Source organism: Carettochelys insculpta, chromosome 13 (genome assembly GCF_033958435.1).
Source record: "Carettochelys insculpta isolate YL-2023 chromosome 13, ASM3395843v1, whole genome shotgun sequence".
NCBI lineage: Eukaryota > Metazoa > Chordata > Testudines > Carettochelyidae > Carettochelys > Carettochelys insculpta.
Window position 1 is genome coordinate 23,409,991 of NC_134149.1, and position 22,973 is coordinate 23,432,963.

The 22,973-nt window shown below is 44.1% G+C and overlaps 2 protein-coding genes across 6 annotated transcripts in view; one reads left to right on the plus strand and one right to left on the minus strand.

The window, feature by feature from the left end:
* ZC4H2 (zinc finger C4H2-type containing) overlaps positions 1–4,427 on the minus strand; it is a 41,077-nt gene extending 36,650 nt beyond the window's left edge. The window contains exon 1 of the mRNA XM_075007881.1: positions 4,244–4,427. The gene's annotated coding sequence lies outside the window, so the exon portion shown is untranslated. The remainder of the gene's footprint in view (positions 1–4,243) is intronic.
* A 3,314-nt stretch (positions 4,428–7,741) lies between these two features.
* ZC3H12B (zinc finger CCCH-type containing 12B) overlaps positions 7,742–22,973 on the plus strand; it is an 89,561-nt gene continuing 74,329 nt past the window's right edge. For all 5 annotated transcript variants that reach the window (XM_075007886.1, XM_075007887.1, XM_075007883.1 and 2 more), the window contains exon 1: positions 7,742–8,001. The gene's annotated coding sequence lies outside the window, so the exon portion shown is untranslated. The remainder of the gene's footprint in view (positions 8,002–22,973) is intronic.

A 22,973-nucleotide genomic window follows, 5' to 3' on the forward strand; every position in this document is an offset into this window, starting at 1 on the left:
AAAAGCAGTGTGGATGGGGTGCTTTCAGAAATAAACCCTAGCTTTGAAGGAATCCTTCTTCCTATTTTGCTTGCAGGGTGAAAACCACTATTGTAAATGAATACTAATCCTCTGGAATATGTACAAAGTTCAGGCCCAACTTGAGTGCACCAGTCACCAAAGGCAATGTCTGTTGTTTTAACCAATTTTCAACTCACTGGAGCATAGAAATCTGGAATCAGGTTATGGGTAGACATTCCACCTGGCTATGTTCTTTGCCTTTACTGCCTCAGGGATACTGTAATCTTCATTGTAGGAATCCTTTGAACTTTCTCGATGTCTGATAACCTAGAGGCATTTTTTCCAACTACAAAAGAGTCCATTTATTTTTGTGCTGCTTTTGCTGATGACCTTCTAAATTCAGACTTTTTCCAGCAAACACAAAAACAGGTAGAAGGTGACTAGTTTCTCCAGTTCAATCCCATGCAGCTAATTGTGTGGGAAAGGTGATCATGGAGGCTGATATCCTTCAATATTGCAATGAAGGTGAAACATGTCAAGATTCATGACAATTTGCAGGTAGAAAAACCCTTTTCGAAATCTAAACCTAATGATCACAGTAGTCACCAGTGCAGGGAATGGATTAAGCCACTCAAAAATTACAACCATAAAGCCAGGAATGAGACCTCTAGCAATGCCCTGCCCTCTTGCCTCTCATACAAGGAATGAGCCAACGGCAATTCAAGATAGGCTGACCAGCTGGGCTGGGGAACTTTTAACCCCAGGAGCTAATACTGGCTCTCCTCTGGTTCTGTATGTGCAAAATTAAGCTAATAAAGTGACAGGTGCTCACACCACTCCCCAAATAGGCTTTGGGTCCACACTCAGAGGAGCTGTCTGAGAACCTCCACAAGGAGCAGCTTGCTATGGAGTTATCAGAAGAGGGTAGAAATAGCCTTGGAGCATAGTGGGCTTCTAGCTCCGTACTTATTTGTATTAACATACCAGAAGTTTTACCTGGCATTGCTCGGGCACTTAACTCAATTCATTTTTGTTTTTTGGGGGGAAATAAAGCGAAAATGTACATGCTTCATTTAAATCATTGCTTTGGAGTGGGACTGGGGATGTGGGGTTCAGTATTCAGGCTGGCTTAGGGAGAGAGGACTACCCCAGCCCTCCTCATCACAGCAGGTTGGGGCCAGATGAGAAGCACCTCTCCGTGGCCACTGCCGCTCCAAAAGTCACAGCCCAGAGAGATGTGCATGTCCTTCAGCTGGGACAGGTCCAAGTTAGGCTGCTTACGGGCCATGGAAGGGCCACCAGTCCCTCAGCAGTGGCAGCTCTGGAGTAGCTTTGGTTTGGGTGCCATGGCTAGGGGTGGGGAGAAGGTGCCATGAAGTAGACCCCCAGCAGGGAGCAGACACACCTGAGGGTGGGAAAGAGGCACTCCATCCTACAGCCCAGTACCAAACTGCCACAGCTGCAGGGGAGGCACAGCCCCCTACTCCATTCTAGGATGGAGGTGCTGTAGCAGCTCTGTGCCCTGGCCATCAGGTAAAGGTGACACTCCGTGTGTATCCCTCACGTTGTAGCATATCCCTCACTGTAACTGGGTGGTCTGGAGAGAAAGCCCTGCTTGCAGCTTTCTGTATAGGTCAGTGTTCCTGACGATGTGTGCCTCATGGACCTTTCCAGACCACCCTGCCTTGATGTCCAGGAAATGCCCATGGTTATCCACAAGTGCCTGCAGCACCAGGGAGAAGTATCCCTTCCTGTTGATGTGCTCAGTGGCAAGACGGGCTGATGCTAAAATCAGAGTATGTGTGACATCTATTGCCCCCTACCGCAGCTGAGAAATCCTATGTCTAAAAAGCCAGTCATCATGTCAGGTACTTTTCCCAAAGTCACAGTCCTCCGCAGCAGAATGCAATTTATTGCCCTGCGCACCTGCAGCAATACAGCCCTAACACTCGACCTCCCCACTCCAAACTGGGAAATCACCAGCTTCCACCCAGCAATTGCCACACAGTTCTCAACTGAGAGGACAGCTCTCATTTTGGTGTCCTTGCACCACAGGGGGCCAGCTCAGCACACAGCTTGGGGAAGGTTGCTTTATGCACCCTAACATTCTGTAGCCACTTGTCTTCATCCCACATCTGCATGATGAAGTGATCCCACCAGTTAGTGCTGGTTTCACTAGTTCAAAAGCTCTGCTCTATTTGTATAACTCCTCTGTGACGGTCAAATGTAATGGCAGGTTGCTGCTGTCCATATCACACTCTCTGTCAGGCTCCTCTGAGACGTCTTCTATAATTTCAAGATGTCATGCCATGAGTGAGGCCCTCATGGCAGTTAGCAGAACATGCAGGGTCCATTCTGTCTCAGTGCAGATTTTGGCATGCACAGCACAGACAAGCAGTTGGAAAAAAGGTTGCTGGAAGCTTCTAAACAAAGCTGTGCCTAACAATGTTTTGTACCATCTCAAGATGCCCTGCACTTCATTCTGTGATCCCATAACACCTAACACCTCAAGCCATTGCTGGGCAAGGTGAGATACATGCTCACAATGCATTACTCCTGCCAGGGCTGTCCCAAGACATGCACAGGGCCTGCGGCAACCCCCACATCCCTGTGCCCCAGGTGTGGGGCCTAAGAACCCGCCCCCCCCACACACACTGCAGGCCCCACCTCTTCCTCACCCCACCCTCTTCCCCTCCTGCCCCAAGCAATGCAGTCTGTGGGATTACGGGGCCTGGAGTGGTGACATGAAGGATCACCTCCTCTCCCACATCACCATGTGGGTGGCAGGAAACAGAGTAGCCTGGAAGCTCTGCTCCACTCCTCTCCCAGCCCACTGTGTGCTGCTTCTCTGTTGCAGCAGCAAGTGAAGCACCCTGGGGCTGGAACACTGCTTCCTGCCTCTGCTGAAAAGCTGCGTGCAACAGGTGGGGATAGGGCAGCGCAGATAGGTAGAGTGGAGCGAAGCAGACTGCCAAGCCTCTGATTTGAACAAACTGTGTGGTGAGTGGGGTGTGGGGTGGAGTGCTCCCAGCTGTCACTGCAGCAGGCCCTGTAATCCCATCAGTTCCTGCCATCCATAGACAGTTGGGGCAGCCACTGTGGGACCCCCAAAAGTGTAGGTCCTGGGGTGGCCACCCCAATTTGTCCTGTGGCCAGGATGGTTCTGACTCCCCCTGTCAATGGGGGAGCTTGAAATCTGAACATGATCTGTTGACAGAGGGGTCAAAGGTGAACACCCATTGGAGACTTTGATGTTGTCCATTTCTGTGTACAGCATCAACATTAGTTTCCTCAACAAAACATGGCAGTGTAGATATAGCCCCTGCCTCTTGCACTTGCTGCCCATGTCTGTATTATTGTGTCTGCAGTAGTCTGTCCATAGGTAGATGTAGTCAGAACAGTCTGTATTGGAAGTCACACCTAGTCTAGTCCTCTTTATGCTCTCAAATACTTCTGGGATCCAACTAAATGGCCATTTTCTCCTCTGAAATCTTGCCATAGGACACAGGTTGAACTTTTGAAAGCTGTCTATGGGATTTAACCACATAATTCTCAGTGGAATTAATGTAAACTTTGTGGTAAATCCTTTAGGTGACTCTGAGAAACTCAACTCTATTATCAAATTGAATCCAGTTTTAAACCAAAATGGACAGGCAAATTTAAAAAAAATGTTTCAGCTTGAAGCAGATCAAAATCAATGACATCCTCCTCTCCTTTACCTCAGTGAGTGCAGAATCAGTTCTATTACAGTTGACCTAAGAAATGTGTTTCCATTTAATTTTACATTATCGGACAAATTTTATAGTGAAAATTGTCCAATGTAGTAACAGCTTAAACATTTGTCATCTGGTATATCTTGCTGCTCCTTTTGTCACAGCATCTCAAAGTGGTTACAAATAAATAATCAATGAATGAAGATGTATAACCTTCACTTATATAGGCAGAGGTGCTATTAGCCCATTGGAATCCAAAGCAGAAATATTCTGGGGGGTCCCCTTTACCCATTACCTATCCCTTAAAATATTAATTGCATTATTTCCACAAACCAAAATAATCATACCAACAGAACAGACATAGTCATTGAAGAGTACAAGTTAAATAAAATGAATAGTATTTTGGGAGAAATCCTTAATCATACCTCCCCAAGGCCAGGCGTACACTAGACATTAAAGCTGATTGTAGATACACGTTTCTAGCTACGTCTATTGCATAGCTAGAATCAACTTATCTGCAATCGACTTACCTGGCTGTCCTCCTTTACTCCTTGCAATATTGCGGAGTACGGGGGTTGACTGTCCACAGCAGAGATGCTATTTTATGCTTCCTGACCAGGTATGCAAAATTGAACCCACAGCCAGGAACAGAATCCAGGTCTGACTCCCAGTTCAGGGACTGGGTCCATCTTCAGCGTAATGCAAACATACTCTGAGTTGCTAGGCACCCTACACAGTTGCTTAGCCTGCTTATGCCGAGAGCCAGCACTGCAGGCAGGCCTAATCTCTGCTTCATAAATGCAGAAGATGAGGGGAGTGGTTCAGTGATTTGCTCATGTGCTGTGGTAAGTATGTAGCATAGGCACCCTGGAGTTCTCAACTCGCAGTCATCTGCTACGCACAGAACTTATTGAACCAAGTCAATTAATGGTGTAACTCTTCTGAATCAGATTGATAAGGCTTTGATTGCTGCTATGACATTAAAAATGTGTGTACAACATGCTTTATTAATATATTAAGAACATTTAGACATTTTAGTTACATTTTTTCCACATGGACCTAGAGGGGCCACAACATAGCTACTTTGCTTTTCTCCTTCAGTGAACTGAGTTGTAAAGTAAACTCAAAAAAGAGAAGATCAATACAGCATAGGAGAAACACAGTATGACTCAACATAGAATTTCTCTTATAAATTATGGAAGTATACTCTGGAGCCATGTGACTAATATTGAACTCATTTCACTTTCTGCACTGTTGTAAATAAACTTGAATTTTGATGTGGTTTTCTACATCCTGGTACTTTAATTCCCCTCATCCCCACGAGAAAAAGAATGTTAGAAACGCCACAGATATCAGAGGAGTAGCTGAGTTATTCTGTATCTTCAGAACCAAGAAGTCCTGTGGCACCTTATAGACTAACATATTGTGGAGCATAAGCTTTCGTGGGCGAAGACCCAATTCGTCAGACGCTTGCATCTGACCAATTGGGTCTTTGCCCACGAAAGCTTATGCTCCAAAATATCTGTTAGAAAAGCCACAGCAATTCTCATTTGCCTGTGGATGGAAAAGGAATGCCTGATTCTTAAAATAGGCAGTACCATGTCTGAGTAGATAGGACACTGGACTGGGAGTCAGACCTGTGTTCTGTTCCTGGCTGAGCCCAGTTACCTACTTTATGAGACTTTGGGTAAGTGACTTTAACTCTCCACACCTGTAAAACTGGGATAAATTATTACCTTCCTTTCTAAACCATATTGAAATCTATCACCTATGAGTGAGATGAAAAAAATAACAGTATTATCTCATCGGCATGGGGATTACAGAAACCTCTGTCCCATATGAATGCTCCAAAGGGAATAGAAATTTAATACTTAGACTTTTGTTTGGATTTCAACCTTCCCCTGGGGGGCTGAAAAGTTTGGAGACTCAAAAGCCTCATGCTGGTACAGGTGGCCCTGGCCAGGCAGAATGAAATGCAAAAAATGAACAACCACCCCCAACCAAATATTGCACCAGTATGGTATGTGGATATTCCTCGTGCTTATGTCCTAAGCATTTCTGGGAGCCCTCCTGTTGCTTTGTCCAGTGTTATCAATCCATTGGAAGTCATAAGAGGACAGCATGAGTCTACGAAGACAGGGGCCAGCAACCTTTCTGAGACTGAGTGCCAAAATCTGACCTTTTGACTTCTATGTATAGTACAAGTGTAACTTTTTAAAGTCATTAATAGTCCTACTTACAACAGCTTCGTTGATTAATAAATTAAGATGCAGAACTTTATCATTTAGGTGGTGGTTGGTAGCATTATCTGCTCTTTTGTTAATCCACAGGTGGCCTGGCTTTGAGCAAGCTCCCAGCTGCACAGGGAAGAAGGGGCGGGGCTGAGCTGCTGCTTCATGTTCTGGTGAAAATTGTCTCACATGCCCCTCTTGGCGCCTGTGCCAGGTATTGCTGACCCCCTGTGCTAGGGAGTGAATTTGCTGCTTTTTCTCTCTTCATTGGTCAGCAGAAGGGGGAACGTTCTGGGAAGTTGCAAGGAGTTCAGAGCAGCCTTCTTACAGAGTGAGTTTGAAGGCCTCTACTACATCTGGATAGAAGAACAAGGCAGAAGGGCTCCCAATGATCCATACCACAGGACTGAACCCTGGCCAGAAGACTGCAGCATACCTCAAGCAGAGGAATGGATTGCAATATTGCCAACCCTTAGGATCAAAAATTGTGTCAGGCCCCCCTGACAAAAGTCATGAGATTAACTTTTATATGTTTTTTGGTTTCTGAACCTCTAGAGTATGTATGGCTCAAATTTGCAACCTTTCCTTCACAGTAAGTCTAAAGACTTTTTTGAGAGGAAAGCAGAAGCACTTGAAGAAAGACACGCAGTACCGGGAGACTGGTGATAAAAGCACAAGAGCTGGCTAACAGGAACATATAGATATTAGGCTTGAGGAGCCCTATATTTTGGATATTTAATCATAAATTTTTAATCTTGTGAACCTTGGGTATCCACAACTTTTTCTGTCAGCTCTCGTAAATCATCCTTTTATGTGTAATCTGCATGTAGGAGTGATTATTGGAACCCACCAGATACTTGACTACAGGGCTCTAGCAGCTGAAATGCCTTGAATACTTATACCTGTGTCATGGTGCTCTTGGAACACCGTGTTGTATATACTACATCAGAAAAAACCTTATATACAAATGTGACCCCAATGATGATCTTCATTGTGCCTGACTTGATGTTAGCATTTCAGGTGTCCCTCACAATGAATTCTGCTATCAAAAGCTCCTTTCCATTGTCCTACATAGTTTGCTGTCAGTGTCATAGAAACCCATAATACAGTGGGAAGAGGTGTACCTCTGATTTGATAGACCCAGGAATGTTGAGGGGGTGGGGGCGGAAGAAGGCAGATAATGGAGATATGAAAAGAAAAAGCAAGGCCAGCATACAGTTCTCATGTATGTTCCCAGCGCGTGTGTATATTTCCACGCATACTGTTTAGCACATCGTGATGCGGGCATGCTGGAGGCAGAGTTTAGGGGGTACAGGTAGCATAAGGCGCTGCTCTATCGTCAAGAGATGAATGATGTACAGCTAATTTTGAGAGCCGCTCCTCTCGCAAGCTGGCGGGGAACACGGCAGAGATGCCTAGAAGGCTGCTCCATGCTTCCCGAAAGCGTGCGCTGCAGCCCTATGGCGCAGCTTTTGCACACAAGTGACAAATGGAGGCGACCGTGAACACACTGCTCTCGCGGAGCGGGCACAAGCGCTCGGGGCAGCGCTCCCGCACGCTGCGTGCTCCCCGGACACCCGCTGCCGCACTGCACGCCGGCAGCCCTCCACTCCCCGCAGCTCGGCCGAGCTCGCAGCGGACGCGATGCTCCGAGCGCGGCACCCAGAAGGGGCTCGCGCGCAGGCTTCGGTGAGTGGCGGGCGCGCGCGGGCCTCGCGCCGGCAGCTGTGGGCAAGAGTGGGCGCGAGCTCCGCGGGGCCGGGCGCGGTTGCTAGGAGACGGCGCTCGGGCAGGCCGGTGGAGGCAACGGCGGGATGAGGCGGAAGCAGCGGCCCCCTGGCCGCCCCTGGTGTTGAGTCCGCGCGCGGAGCCCACCTCGCGCCGCTCCCTGAGCCCCCGGGCTCCCAGTCCCCGATGCGGTGGGAGCGGGCGGAAGCGGGGCCCCTGAAGCGGCAGCCGCAGCAGCACCCCCCGCCATCCCCTTTCTGCCGCCTGGTCGGGGCGCGGCTGAGCCACCAGCCCCCGGAGGGAGCCGCCAGCAGCGTCGTGGAGAGCGGGTGAGGCTGCGGCCGGGAGCCGGGCCCGGGGGTGGGGGTCCCCGTGTCTGCCGCCTGCACGGACCGAGGAAGGCCTGGTCGCCTCCTCCTTCGGGAGCCGGTGCTGGTCTCTGGGAGGCCTAGCAGGTGAGGGCGCCTACCCAGTGGCGGTTCTCCCCCCGCGCAGGTGAGCGGGCCTGCAAGGCCGAGCCCAGCCCTGCGGGGCTGGTTTGGGCGTTGTCCTTCCCCCAGGACAGGAAGCCCCGTAGCCCTGGTGGGGCTGTTCCTGCCCCCTCTTCCCCCCCCGCTCTGCTGGCCATGTGGTCTGAGCACCCTGCTTGCTGGGTGTTTGAGGCTGCTAGGTCAGGGTCATTGTAGTGGCCAGGTAAATCGGCTGCAGGGCTGGGAGTCAAGTTCCTCTCTTCAGCCCATCCCTGCTGGAAGTAGGGTTGCTGCAGCACCTCCTGGCTTCGAGGGGTGTCAATTATGTACAAGATTTACAGTTTGCTTCAGTGGCTCCTGGCACCCCCACTATAAGAATTGTTCCTGCTTCCCTTTTCCTTGTATGATAGGTATGTGTCATGGGGTTGTATTTGCATGGTACCCAGGAGCTGGCCTCAGTTTAGAGAAGGGACTCCAAGGAAATGAAAACTGTCACCTTGACAGAAGCAGGTTATTAAATAATAATGTGACATTGAAGGGGTACCTGTTGACCACCATTTACTTTAACATTAGTTTGTTTTATAAAGTAAATGTGGTTAATAAAGAAGTCAAGTATTACAATAGAAACTCCAGAAAGGTTTGAGCAGCTAATTTTTGTTTTTAATTATTTGTTGAAAACATAGTTCTCATGATAAAATAAGTTATGTTGTACATTTGTCCATTTTACTTGTTGTTGGCTAGTTCTGTTAGATATTGTATTTAATGAAGGTTGTGACTGCTGTGAGTTTCCTTCCTGAGTTAGTCTGACCTTTCCATTGCACTTTATTGTGTACTGTTTCTTAATTTTGTAATTATGCAGTAGTTCTAGAACCAAGTCAATAGTTGCTCCATATCTATCTACTGATGTATTGGTTTGGTCTTAGTATCTTGGAATTGTCTTCAGTTACTCGTATATCCTATTGTAGACAGGAAGCTCTAAGTAGAGGAAAAATATGAAAAGCAGTGTTCTTAAAATGTTGGTGCTGTTTGTCATTGACGTTTTATATTAGGGACCATGAAATATTTTAGATCCACTTTCTTGCGGTTAATACAATTAGTGTTTTAAACGGATGGTGGCTGTAAAATTGGTTTTTAAACAGCACATGTCCAATATTAAGATATGTTGTTCAGTTAGAAATAAATTATGTACGGTATTTGGAATACTGGAACTCAATTTGTAATGAAAGCGGTGGTGGGGCTCAATTTTTTTTTTTTTTTAATTTTTGCATTCATAACTGATGCAGCGAGCCCAGAGGTGCTGGGGCTATGAACTGCTAAGCCTAGAAGTGCTGGGGCTGAACCCAAGTAAGCCCTGTGACAAATTAAGTGCTGTGAATGGTGTATTATCCAGATGTGATCAGTGCACCCAATTTACAAAATAAAACTTGTTTCTGGATGGAAAATGAAATAGAGAAGCTGGAATCATTCCCGAATGCAGGAAAGGTTAGGTGATCCTTTTTCAGAAAGCATTTCCTGTAATAGGAAGAGTAGAATGACTCTTCTGTGTTGCTTTTCTGGGTCTCTGCTTGCTTTGTCTTCTAAAGTGAATTGATGTTTAGTTACTTTTGGAAAACTCTGTTGGGAAGCTTTCTAAATTTGCGTGTCTAGCTTGAAGGAATTATTGGCTAATCAAAGGAGACATAATAGATTTTGTAGGGATGTATCAGTGCCAGGCTGGCTGGTTCAAATGATGAGTAAGAAACCCACCTACTGGGACCTGGGGAGTGAGCTTGAGTTCCAAGCCTCGTAGCTTTTCAAGGTGTATCTAAACTTTATGCTGGAGCTGTGATTTCCAGGGCAAGGAGTTTGCTAGCTGTCATCAAACTTGCATGGTAAAAATAACATGAGTGGTGAGAGAGAGGCTAGCTGCCCAACATATGTGCCCATCAGAGGGTATGTATAGACTTGAAATGATAGCCTCTGCCTCATTCACACAGCTGTGCTGTGTTCTATTGTTAGTGCACTGGCTCATTGAGCTTGAGTATGTTTCCTTGAGCTGAGAGTTCGACATACCTTCAGAGGCTCAGAGTTTTGTATCAGCTAGCCTTTGGCTAGTATGTCATTGACACTTGAAGCTGCCCTTCCACTTTGCTCTGGTTGCTGGAAAGGAGAAAAATGTCTGTGCTCTGAGTGTGTCTCTGCTACTCTCCCTTTTTCAGCATCCTTTTTCTTTTCATTTGCTAGAACAAGGCAGGGAATAAAACAGCAGCAGATAGCCAGGATTAGTCCCTTTTGGGGTGCTCCCCCTCTATTTACCTGTGCCTCCACAGGTACAAGAGCTGGTAGCTCCTATTGGCAACAGACTGCTGTTCCTGGTCAATGGGAGCTATGGGAAGCAGTGTGGACATTCGGCTGGGAATGGCAATCTGAAACTAATGGGAGCTGCATGTATCCCTGTAGCTGGGGAGGCGCAAGTAGATACAGTGGCGGTGGGCTGCCAGCGGCTAACCCTGGCAATCCAGGTCTGGCCCATGGGTTGGTATATGTCCATCACTGTCCCAGAGGAATGTTTTTCCTTACTGGTGAATTGCTGCTTTACGTGTCTCTGTTGCTGTTCAGTTTTCCCAGCTAGCAGTAGAATGAAACTGACATTTGATCTGTTTTCTTTTACTCCAGTAGTAGCAACAACATTAATTAGTGTTGTGACTTATAGTTTGCTGCTACTTAGAACATCAGCAGAGGCACTGGTGCTGTCTGGACTCAGAAATATGGTGCTACATAAATTCACATTTGGAAACAGACTAGAAAAATCTAGTCACAGAGAGGTAGCCCTGTTAGTCTGTATCTTCACAAAACAAAAAAGCAGTCCTGTAGCACTTTAAAGACTAACAAAATAACATACTAGGCAATGAGCTTTTTGTGGGACAAACCCACTTCTTCAGATCTGGAAAATTCTGAACTGATCAGAATTTTCCAGATCTGAAGAAGTGGGTTTGTCCCATGAGAGCTCATCACCTAACGTGTTGTTTTGTTGGTTTTTGAAGTGCTGGAAAAATCTATTTAGTTGTACCAAGTAGTAATCTTTCCTGAGCAAGTGCTTCCAAAGTTTACAGAATTTAAGTTTCCATTTTTGGGGGGGGGGGAAATAAATTGCATCCTTTGTGGTTGTCAAGAAAAGCTTCAGAATGTGAGCAGAGTGTAAACTCCTGTAGTATTTTTCTGACTCTGTGTAGATGGATAGTGCCATCACTGTTGATCACAACTTTCCAAGACAGTCAGAGGGAAAACAAAGTGTCTTGACCAGGACAGCTGCTTAGGGTTCAACACTTTTGGAAAGGCATTTATGCAGTTGTCTACTTATATACGTATTTTTAGGAACCTGTATGTTTTTGTTTTGGAAACTATCCTTAGATCTAAGGAGAAGTAGAATACATGGTTCAAATCCCTTTTGGAAGATTTCTTCTTTATGACATTGAGTCCACAGATCTTGCTCAACTTAAATGCAAATGTGACTTGGCAGTTTGTATTTGTGTCCCTCTTTTCCTCCTGCACCATCCAAACAGCTGTTGTAGACAATGTGTGCTGCCTGAATCTGAAAGAAAGCACCTGTAAGTGTAGATGCCCTTCAATCACTTGCAATAACTGAACCATTCTAGTACGAGATCCTTGCAATTCCCAAAGCAAACACAATGCTATGTGGAAAATATATAATATGTATTTTACATAAGAGGTTTATATAAAAATGCAAGGCCACATAGTTCATAGTTTTCTAAAGGTATAGGTATTTTGTTCTGTAAGCAAATGGCATGCTCAACCAGCTACAGTATGTGGACAGGCAATTTCATTAGCTGCCAATTTTAATTAAAATAGGATTACAGATAGCAAGTATATAATAAATATTTTAGATAATATGTTAATTCACTGTTGGCCTTAAAGATCGGTATCGTGGTATCTTGTTTTGTTATATACAGTAAATTCTTCCATATCTGGCATTCTTTTATCTGGAACTCTCAAATAACTGGCATTTCAGCCATAGGTAAATTTTAGTTTTTTCCATAAGTACAGTATAGTGAAAGTAAATACAAATAAATACAACAAATACAGTATATATACACACTGTACAGTACAACCATAGTTGGTAAATAAAGTACTCTGCATACATTTTTTTTGTTAATATCTAATCTGGTTTTTCTTCAGTGTTATACATTGCCACGTGTACATCTCTCTATTTTTATTATTCTCTATTTACTTGTTCACATAAATATCAGATCTAGAGGACACCAAATGAAATTAATGGGCAGCAAGTTTAAAACAAATAAAAGGAAGTTCTTCACACAATGTATAGTCAACCTGTGGAACTCCTTGCCAGAGGAGGCTGTGAAGTCTAGAACTATAGCAGGGATTTAAAAAGAGCTAGATAAATTCATTGAAGTTAGGTCCGTTAATGGCTATTAGCTAGGAAGGGTATGGAATGGTGTCCCTAGCCTGTTTGTGAGAAGCTGGAGGTGGATGGCAGGAGAGAGATTGCTTGATCGTTACCTGTTGGGCCCACTTCCTCTGGGGAACATGGCATTAGTCACTGTTGGCGGACAGGACGCTGAGTTGGATGGACCTTTGGTCTGACTCAGTATGGCCATTCTTATGTTCTTATCCATAATATTTGAATATCCAGCAACCTCCCAGTTCTGGTGCTGCCGGATATGAGTTTACTGTATGCTGCTTTTGAGTTAGTTTAATGTGACAAAAAGACATATTTAACTATTATATCACAGTGGAGTTTTAGGCTTCCACAGCTTGTTGTGGGTCTGTTCTGGATTCACATGGAGCTCTGTGGTAAGATACAAAACTGAACTATAGTATGTATACTGACTCCTTATATCAAGTGTCCAAGGTATTATTTCCTTAATCTATGCACATGAGGTAAAAACTTCAGTATGAGTTGATCTCATATCATCAAGAATATTAATCCCTTTTATGCTGTTGTTTTCCTAATTATGCTCAGAATTTGTGTTAGAAGTCTCAGATCTCATTTTGATTAGTAACAGAGAGAAAGCCGTGCTAGTCTATATACTATCAAAACAAAAAAGCAGTCCAGTAGTACTTTAAAGACTGACAAAATAATTTATTAGGTGAGCTTTTGTGGGACAGACCTACTTCTTCAGACCATAGCCATACCAAAACAGACTCAGTATTTAAGGCACAGAGAACCAAAAATAATAATCAAGGTGGACAAATCAGAAAAAAAATATCAAGGTGAGCAAATCGGAGAGTAGAAGGGCAGAAGGAGGGCGGGAGTCAAGAATTAGATTAAATCAAGTATGCAGACGAGCCCCTATAGTGACCCAGAAAATTCCCATCCTCTTTCAAACCATGTATTAATGTGTCAAATTTGAATATAAAAGAGAGTTCAGCATCCTCTCTTTCCAAACTGTTTGTGAAAATTCCTCTTCAGTGAGGCGCAAACTTTTAAGTCATTAACAGAACAGCCCACTCCATTAAAATGCTGGCTGACCAGTTTGTGGATCAGGAGTGTTTTTATGTCTGTTTTGTGCCCATTAACTCTTATCTCATTTTGGTGTGTAACTAAAAACCCCCCCCCCAAATGTGGAATATTAATTTCACATGTTTTTAGCTGTTTTCTGACATCATGTGTAAATTTAGAATATAATTCCTGTATAGCTGGATCTCCGTTGAGCTTGTTGTTTCCTCCCTCCCCCCTTTTTTCCCTGATGCTTTTAAAATCAGGTAAATGACTGAGCTGATCAAAAAGTAAATCATAAAGACATTTGAGCATGATTAGTTTTATCAGTGACTGCTTTTGTTCCTTGGTCATGTCTATATTAGTTCAATTATAGTGGCACCCAAAGCACTGTACCTGTGCTGGCATAACCTTATTGGAAACATTTTTCTATCACTGGAGGAACATGACCTCCCTGCAGGAAGGTAGTGAGGTTGATGGAAACATTTCTCAGTTGATCTAGCTGGGTCTGCGTTGGGAGTTAAGATAGCATAGGTATGGCACTCAAGGATGTGGACTTTTCACAACCCTGAGCACTGTGTCTCTGACTTCAAGTGTAGACCCAACCATTTTATAAATAAAGAAGATGGACAGAAAAGAAGACATGGGAGAGCAAAGGATGGATTAATGACAAGTAAAGAGAGAGTGAAGGATTAATTGTGGGCAGGCTGATGGAAGAAGCACAAATACAAAATTTGCATTTATTTTCACTTGGATGGATTTAAACAAAACAAAAAGAAAACCTATTTTGATTTGTTTCCTCAGCCTCCCCGTGCAGTGCCAGTTCACCCCTGCCCCCCCACATTGCTCTGGCTCAACTCCACCCCTCTACAGCCCTAATCTACCCCAGGCTTAACCCCCTTGCCCTTCTCCCACGGCCCCAACCCACCACCAGGCTTAACTTTCCCCAACAGCCCCCAGGCCCAGGCCTTACCTTTCAAAAGACGCTCCAGCTACTCCTGCTGCTTCCCTGGCTGCATGATGTGCATTCTTCCAGGAAAAAAGCTGTTCTACGACATATGCAAAATTCGAGTTATGCAAAGGTTCCATTCTCAACTCAAGGGACTACTGTAGTTAGTTTTTTGCTTGTCTAGCCATAATCACCACCCTTAGTTTTGTAGGTATCATAGAAGACATCAGAGGTGGGAATATTGGTGGAATGAAAGGAGGAGGCGTCAGGGTCATGAGCAATGTTCCTTCTAATTTTTTTCATCCATGTGCAGAATAAATTTTCTTATGTGCACCAAGTCGTGTAGATATGCATCACCAGTAAAAACTCATGCTGTCTGCTGTGGGGGGCTCTACTAATCAGCTGGACGGTACAGGTTCAAACTCTCTCTTCCAGCATCCCATGGACCTGTTCAGTGCTGAATGAGAGAATTTGCTAGACCATGGGAGGACAATATTGTCTAGCACAGCATTTCCCAAACTGTGTTCTGATATGAATAGGTATTCTGTGAAAAAATGTTGATGCTAGTGATATTTTCCCTTCTAAAATATTAAATATAAAATTGTGTGTCAAAAATACTAAGGTATTTGAATAGCATTTAGATTGTAGGTATATTAATATTTGTAACACATTCATAGTAGTGTAGTTGTTATGCAACTTCTGCAGAAACAATTAGAGTAGATTCAGATTGTTTCAGCATGAGTTGTGTTCAGAGAAATCACACATGAGGATTCAAATCTCCAGCATCTTTCCTAATGTTAAGTGGATTCATGATCCAAAGATGCAAAACCAGTTTTCCCATTTAAAAAAAAAACCTGTCATATGTTACTTATTTTTTATTTTCTGGTAGTTTTTTTAATAAAAATAACCAACTTATAAAAACACAAAATTTATAAGTATTTTGCATACCTAAGTTGTTTTGTATTTCTTTTTCATAAAAATATCGAAGTGTTAAAGAAGGGCAGTGCTTTTTTGAACAACATTGTCCTTTATATTAATGTTTTGTTTTGGGTTTGTACTTAATTTTTAATGTTTATACACTAATTACTGGGTTGCTAACCGTCCTCCTGTCAGAAGGGCATTAGTTTTTTATTCAAATGATTTTCTCTTATTTTTTGTTCTATGTAAAATAAAACATCTAAAAAAAACCTCTTAAATCAACTTCTGACCGTTACATGTGGCAATTTTTTGGTATGACACACTCCATGCTGGCCCCTCCAGAAGCCCAAGAGTGTTCCGTGGCCACATTAGATTGGGAAATGCTGGTCCAGCACATTACCAATGCTTCCACTGCTTACTGAGCTCTTAGAAGACATTTGGGGCAAATTACAGCTAGGTAATAGCACAGAACACCGAGAGCCAGGACTGATGGCTGGAAACAAACTTTATGGGACCACAGGAAACTTCGCCACCCCCATGATAAGTGATTGTCCAGCTAACTAAAATCATGCTGGATTACGGATGTTGCCGGGTGAGAGAGTTCTGGATAAGAGAGGTTCAACCTGTATTTCAGTCTCTTCTGTCTGACCACCCAAGCGCTCGGCTTACAGGGAGCACTGGTCATGAGAGGTTACTAGATTGATTTGTTAGAGAGAGGCTAAATTAATAAGAACACTTAAATATAAAATCTGGTTTTTGTTTGATGTGAAGGTGAAGAGGGAAGTTATTGGAGAGACTGAGTGGTGGTGGTCAGAGTGATGAGCAAAAATTATGTAGCATTGTGACTAGAGCTACAGAGAGCAAGATTGCTGTAATCAAGGCCAGAAAAGACCTGGTGGCAACAAGGTGTGAAATGCTGAGGGCTTAGATGATCGTTTTGGAAGCGTTAGAAGTCTTTACTTTTGGGAGGTTGTGTAAGGAAAAATGGCTGACTTTAGAAATAGCCTGAATGTATGGATATAGTGATAGTCCAGATGACACCCAGGTTGAGGGCCTGACTGGGAAAATGGTCGTGTCCATGATAGAATACTGGTTCTCAGATTGCAGTTCACAGACCCCTAATAGCCCATGGTCTCCTTGCAGCTGGGCTGCGCGGCTTGGGGCTCATCCTGTCCCCAGAGCACGGGAGCCTGTTCTGGCATTTCAGTACCCACAGCAGTCCCTCTGTCCCTGCAAGGTTCTTGCACCAGTACCAGGTTCCCACTGCATGTGGGAGGAGCAGCTCCAACCCCCACAATCTGGATCCAGCTTCGGGGAGAAGAAGTGTGGCTCCACCTGCTGCCTCTTCCCCACCCTCCCAGGTGGAGGAAACGCAGCACCGGAAACCATTTGCAGGAGGCTTTCTCCACTGCTCACATTGGCTGGAATTGTGGTCAATAGGAGCAGCAGTGTGTGGTACTGGGGAGCACAGAGCCAGGTAGGCGCTCTTCTCACCCTCCTCGTGGCCAGCCCCTGTACCCTCATCCCTCTCATGCATCCCCACCCAGTTCTCCCCGCCTACTCCTGCACTGCCCTCTAACCCAGCCCTCCCACACCCAACCAGCTCCTGCACCTTCCGTCCTGGCCAGACACACTACCCACAGCCTGCTCCTGCACCCGCTCTTCTGGCCAGACACTCTCTCCACCCAGTCAGCTCTGGCACCCTCTGTTGCTTTTTCACTCTCCGTCCTGGCCAGGTATCCATTCTCAGTTTGCTCTAGCATCCTTCCTCCTACCTAGTCACCCACCCTCATCCGTTCCACTCCTTGGCAGCCTCATCCTGCCCACAGAATCCCTTCCCTCTTTTTTGGCCTCACTCCTGAGCTGAGGGGACCTTTCAAAATCTACTAACCCCAGGAATCCAAAAGAGCTAATTTGGCATGGGAAAAGCCCTGAAACTTGATCCTCCCTGCTTCTCTTCCGTCAACCATTTGTGTGGGATCCTCAAATCCTGCTCTCAGTGCACAGTTGAACTGCTTTCTGTCTTTTGACTGCAAGAGTGCCCTCTGCAGGATTTGCCTCCAAAAATAGGTAATGTTTCCTTCCATGTTCCTGTTCTATTAACACTAACTTTCCCTCTGTTTTATACTCAAAATAATATGTTAGCCTCCTCCAGATTCAATATAAACTGACAGCACGGGTAGTGAGTAGGATAAATCTTTTGACCAGAGACAAACTGGTTGTTTTTTCTCCCAGTGATTGAAAGTTAATTTTTTGCTTATAATTCTGGCTAGATACAACCCTACAAGGGAAAGAAAGTATCTCAAGCAATTCCTTCAAGATTAGATTTCTAAAGAAAGTTCTTTATGGCTTGCAGCTCATAAATGCCTAACATTTAAACAGTATTTTTAGTGTGTTTATGGTTTCTTTTTAATTGGTATGCTGGTTTCTGATACAGCCAGTTTAAGGATGCATGATCATAAAAATAATCCATTTGAGGAAAATTATTCTCAATGTTGATATAGTACATTTTCAATAATTCCTTTAAGAGCAACTGACTCACAGTCACGCTCGCTGCCTCTATAATACTATTGTGCTAAGTCACATTCATATTGTTCTGCTGTGGAGGTGGTTGAGAGAAAAGATGAGGCAGAGAGAAAAATGGCAAATTCTGTTTTTTTTTCTTATTTTTTTAAAAATATTACATCAAGTTGATTCCCAAAGGAAAAAGCTTATTAATGTCTTTAAATAAAACATATCATAAACCTCAGGTGGCTGTTTAATATGAAACAGCAATTGACAAGTTTTCTGAAGAGCACTGTGATTAATAAACATTTTGCCCATAAAGAAGGAGAATTCCACTTTCTTCTTTCCTGTTGTTGTTGCATGGTTGGTCAGTACATTAAATAAGAATGTTTTATAATAAGATTCAGACTCATTCCTTAATTTAAAATACATGGGTGGAGGGGGAAGCATGGCACATTAGTAGAACCTTTAGAAGTTGAATTTGAGTACATGCTTTAAGACTACACATTAGACAGTTTCTTTAAAGACTACTGTAATCTGCCCCATTTTACACATCTTTTATGACTTTGGGTCCTGGCAGCTTGCCAGTATGTTCCTAATTTGGACAAAAGTTGGATTTTGACAGAATTCTAAAGGAGACATCTGTAATTGTCTCATGCAGGAGTGATAGTGTTCTGCAGAAGGAGTAATCAATATATGATTATTTGTGTTCTAGGTGACTTGTCTTTATTTAAACAAACACTTTCTGCTAGAGTGTTTGTTTTTATTAATATTTTGTTTTCTTTAAAAGAAAACCTGTATAATCCTTATTACTGTCCTTTGAACAGAGGATAATTTAGTGAAAAGTTACGAGAAAAAGATTTTTGTAAGTGTTAGAATTTTGTTTTACGCTGAAGTTAGTGTAGTGGTTTTGTTTGTAGGGCATATTTCTTGACAGTGTGGTATTTTGCTTAATTAAGGACTGGAAGAATAGACCTCTCCTCTGATTTGTATAAAGTTTCTGAATTCATCAAAATGACAGTGTTGAAACTTCAAGTTAATGTGTTGAGACTGACATGACATTTGCTGTTTAAAATAATCTATTAAACTGAATAAAAAGGCTTCCACTACAAGGCTCTAATTATCAAGGTACTAGATTTTTTTGAGCTGGCTTTTTAACTCTTCTCTTATATTTGACTTAGTGCATTTCTAGGGAAAACTGCTGACGTGTGTACTTATGAATGAATGAAGTAGAGATGCACATTTCTCGACTTCTATTTAGAACATTTCTTCATTCACAGAAGTGGAGGCAGTGTGTTTCATTGCTTGCTTCTTGAGTCTAGTGCATTCATAAGTCACCATAGCTGAGAGATGTATCTTAGTGGAAGTTGGCATATATTGTACATGTATCAGCTCAAGTACTGTACTTAAACTTGTAGGTGCTCTGCTTTCTGTAGGACCCATTGCAGGCCTTCAGGATACAGCAGAAGAGAAAAACTTGAGTGGCAGAAGTTTGGGCCTTCTGGAATTCTGTCTGCTGGAACAAACGTGAGGGACCCGAATTTAACAGGAATTTTAAGAATTCAAAACCGGTCTTACTATCGGGCTTTCCCACGCCTTTCTTCGTTCCTCTCTAAGTAAATTTTCATAAGCATTAGATGGTAGATTCAGTGCCTAATTAGTACTGAATATTGTGAAGTGTGCTGCTGCAGGCCGGTCATCACGTGTTCGCCAATCCACCTATCTCACTTTTTTAGACTGTTGTGCTTTATGTCATGCTGATGCACAATAAAAGTTCCTTATTGGGTTTTGATATACAGTAGTCCTTCAAATTATGCGAGGTTGTGTTCCCACGCACCCTCACATAACTTGAATTTTGCATAAGTTGGGGGGTGGCTCTTTTCACCACAGAACGCACGTTCTGCAGCTGGGGAAGCAGCAGGAGCACCTGGAGCTCCTTTTAAAAAGTAAGTCCTGACACTGTGTGGGGCAGCTGGAGAGAGTTAAGCCTGGTGGTGGGTTGGGGCCATGGGAGAGAGGCGGGGAGTTAAGCCTGGGGGGGGTTAGGGCTGCGGGAGGAGGGAGGGGAGGTGTTGAGTTGGGGTCATGTGGACCCGCAGGGGGGGTGAGATGGAGTCACGCGGGGTGGTAGTGAACCGGGGCCATGCAGAGAGGTTTGAACTGGGGAAGGGTGGTGGTGAGCCAGAGCTGTATGCGGGGGAGTGAGCCAGGCTGGCGGGGGGTGGGTGGGGGGGGTTGAAATGGGGTCGTGCAGGGCTGGGATGGGGTTTGAACCGGGGTCAGGGTGAGCAGGATCTTGAGTTGTGCTTAATGCATGTTAATGTGAGTTAAGCGCAACTCAAAATCATGAATTTCAAGGGATTACTGTATTCTGCTTGAAAACAGGCAGCAGAGTCCACATAGTGTAGGCCATCTAGGATACGTCTATACTACAAAATTAGGTCGAATTTGTTAAGGTTGATTTTCTAGCATGCAGTTTTGTAAGTTGAATGTGCATATCCGCACGGGTACATGAAGTGGACAGAGTGCGTCCCTTTAACGTTGCTAGGTTTGACTTTGTCAACAATGCACTGTGGGTAGCTATTCCACAGTTCCAGCTGCTCTGTTGAAGTGTGGGTTTGTCTCAGTGTGCGACGGGACAAAAATGTGCTATGGATGGTTGTGGATGCATGTTGTCAGCATCCCATAGTGCATTTCTCTCCTTTCCCTCGCTGTGGAAAGCAATGACAAAAAGTGTTTTTTGTGCTCTTTTATCATACCCATGCAGACACCATTACAAGGCTAGCATGGAATCTGTACAGCTTAAAACTGTTGTGAGAAGTATTATGAGCACCTCACGCATATTGTGCTGCAATATATGCAGAGCCTAAGCAGCCATGAGAGTGATGAAGACTCTGAGGAAGACACAGACATGTGAATATGAGACGCTAGAGAGGAGGAATGGGGAGATCCTGTCTGCAATTGATGGTTTATACACAGTTGAGAGACATTTATGGTGCCATGAAACAAGCTCAAACTGGTGGGATCACTTTGTGTTGCAGATAGGGGATGATCAGAAGTGGCTACAAAACTTCTGCATGTGGAAGGCCACTTTCTTGAGACTTTGCAAATTGTTTTGCCCTGCCCTGAAGTGCTGAAATACCAAAATGAGACCTGCTCTGACAGTTCAGAAGTGTGTGGGAATTAGTTTGTGGAAGCTTGCAATGCCAGACAGCTACTGGTCAGTGGACAATCAGTTTGGAGAGGTCACTTCTACAGTGTGGGCTGCGGGATCCAGATAGCCAAGGCAAACCATACTCTTCTGCTATGAAAGACAGGGATTCTGGGAAATGTGCAGGACGTCACGGACAATTTTGCCATAGAATCATAGAAGAGTAGGACTGGAAGGGACCTCGAGAGGCCATCAAGTCCAGCCCCCTGCCCTCATGGCAGGACCAAGCACTTTCTAGACCATCCCTGAAAGCCATCTATCTAACCTCTTCTTAAATATCTCCAGTGATGGAGATTCTACCACCTCCCTTGGCAATTCGTTCCAGTGTTTGATCACCCTGACAGTTAGGAACGTTTTCCTAATGTCCAACCTGAACCTCCCCTGCTGCCATTTAAGTCCATTGCCTCTTGTTCTATCCTCAGAGGCAAGGAAGAACAAGTTTCCTCCCTCTGCCTTATGACACCCTTTTAGATACCTGAAAACTGCTATCATGTCCCCCCTCAATCTTCTCTTTTCCAAACTAAACAAGCCCAATTCTTTCAGCCTTTCTTCATAGGTCATGTTCTCTAGACCTTTGATCATTCTCGTTGCTCTCCTCTGGACCCTCTCCAATTTCTCCACATCCTTCCTGAACTACGGTGCCCAGAACTGGACGCAATACTCCAGATGAGGCCTAACCAGCGCAGAGTAGAGCGGGAGAATGACTTCTCATGTCTTGTTCACAACACACCTGTTAATGCATCCTAGAATCATGTTTGCTTTTTTTGCAACAGCATCACACTGTTGACTCATATTTAGCTTGTGGTCCACTATAACCCCTAGATCCCTTTCTGCTGTACTCATTCCTAGGCAGTCCTTTCCCATTCTGTATGTGTGACACTGATTGTTCCTTCCTAAGTGGAGCACTTTGCATTTGTCCTTATTAAACTTCATCCTGTTTACCTCAGCCCATTTCTCCAGTTTATCCAGATCCTTTTGAATAATGACCCTATCCTCCAAAGAAGTTGCAACTCCTCCCAGCTTGGTATCATCTGCAAACTTAATAAGTGTACTTTCTATGTCAATATCTAAATCATTAATGAAGATATTGAACAGAACCGGTCCTAAAACAGACCCCTGTGGAACCCCACTAGTTATACTTTTCCAGCAGGATTGAAAACCATTAATAACTACTCTCTGGGTACAGTTATCCAGCCAGTTGTTCACCCACCTTATAGTAGCCCCATCTAAGTTGTATTTGAGTAGTTTATTGATAAGTATATTATGTGAGACCATGTCAGATGCTTTACTGAAGTCTAGATATATCGCATCCACCGCCTCTCCCTTATCCACAAGGCTCGTTATTCTACCAAAGAAAACTATTAGATTGGTTTGACATGATCTGTTTTTAACAAAACCATGCTGGCTGTTCCCTATCACCTTACCACCTTCCAATTTCTTGCAGATTATTTCTTTAATGACCTGCTCCATTATCTTTCCTGGCACAGAAGTTAAGCTGACTGGCCTGTAGTTTCCCGGGTTATTCTTGTTCCCCTTTTTATAAATGGGTACTATATTTGCCCTTTTCCAGTCTTCTGGAATCTCTCCCGTCTCCCATGATTTTCCAAAAATGATTGCTAAAGGCTCAGATACCTCTTCTATCAGCTCCTTAGATGGAAGACACATCCCTAACTTGGCACTGGACCACCTTGCCACACAGTATATAAACCTCCATGGTTACTTCCCCATGGTGTTGCAAGTTGTTAATGGAACACAAGGGACATTTCACTGACATCAGTGTTGGATGTGAA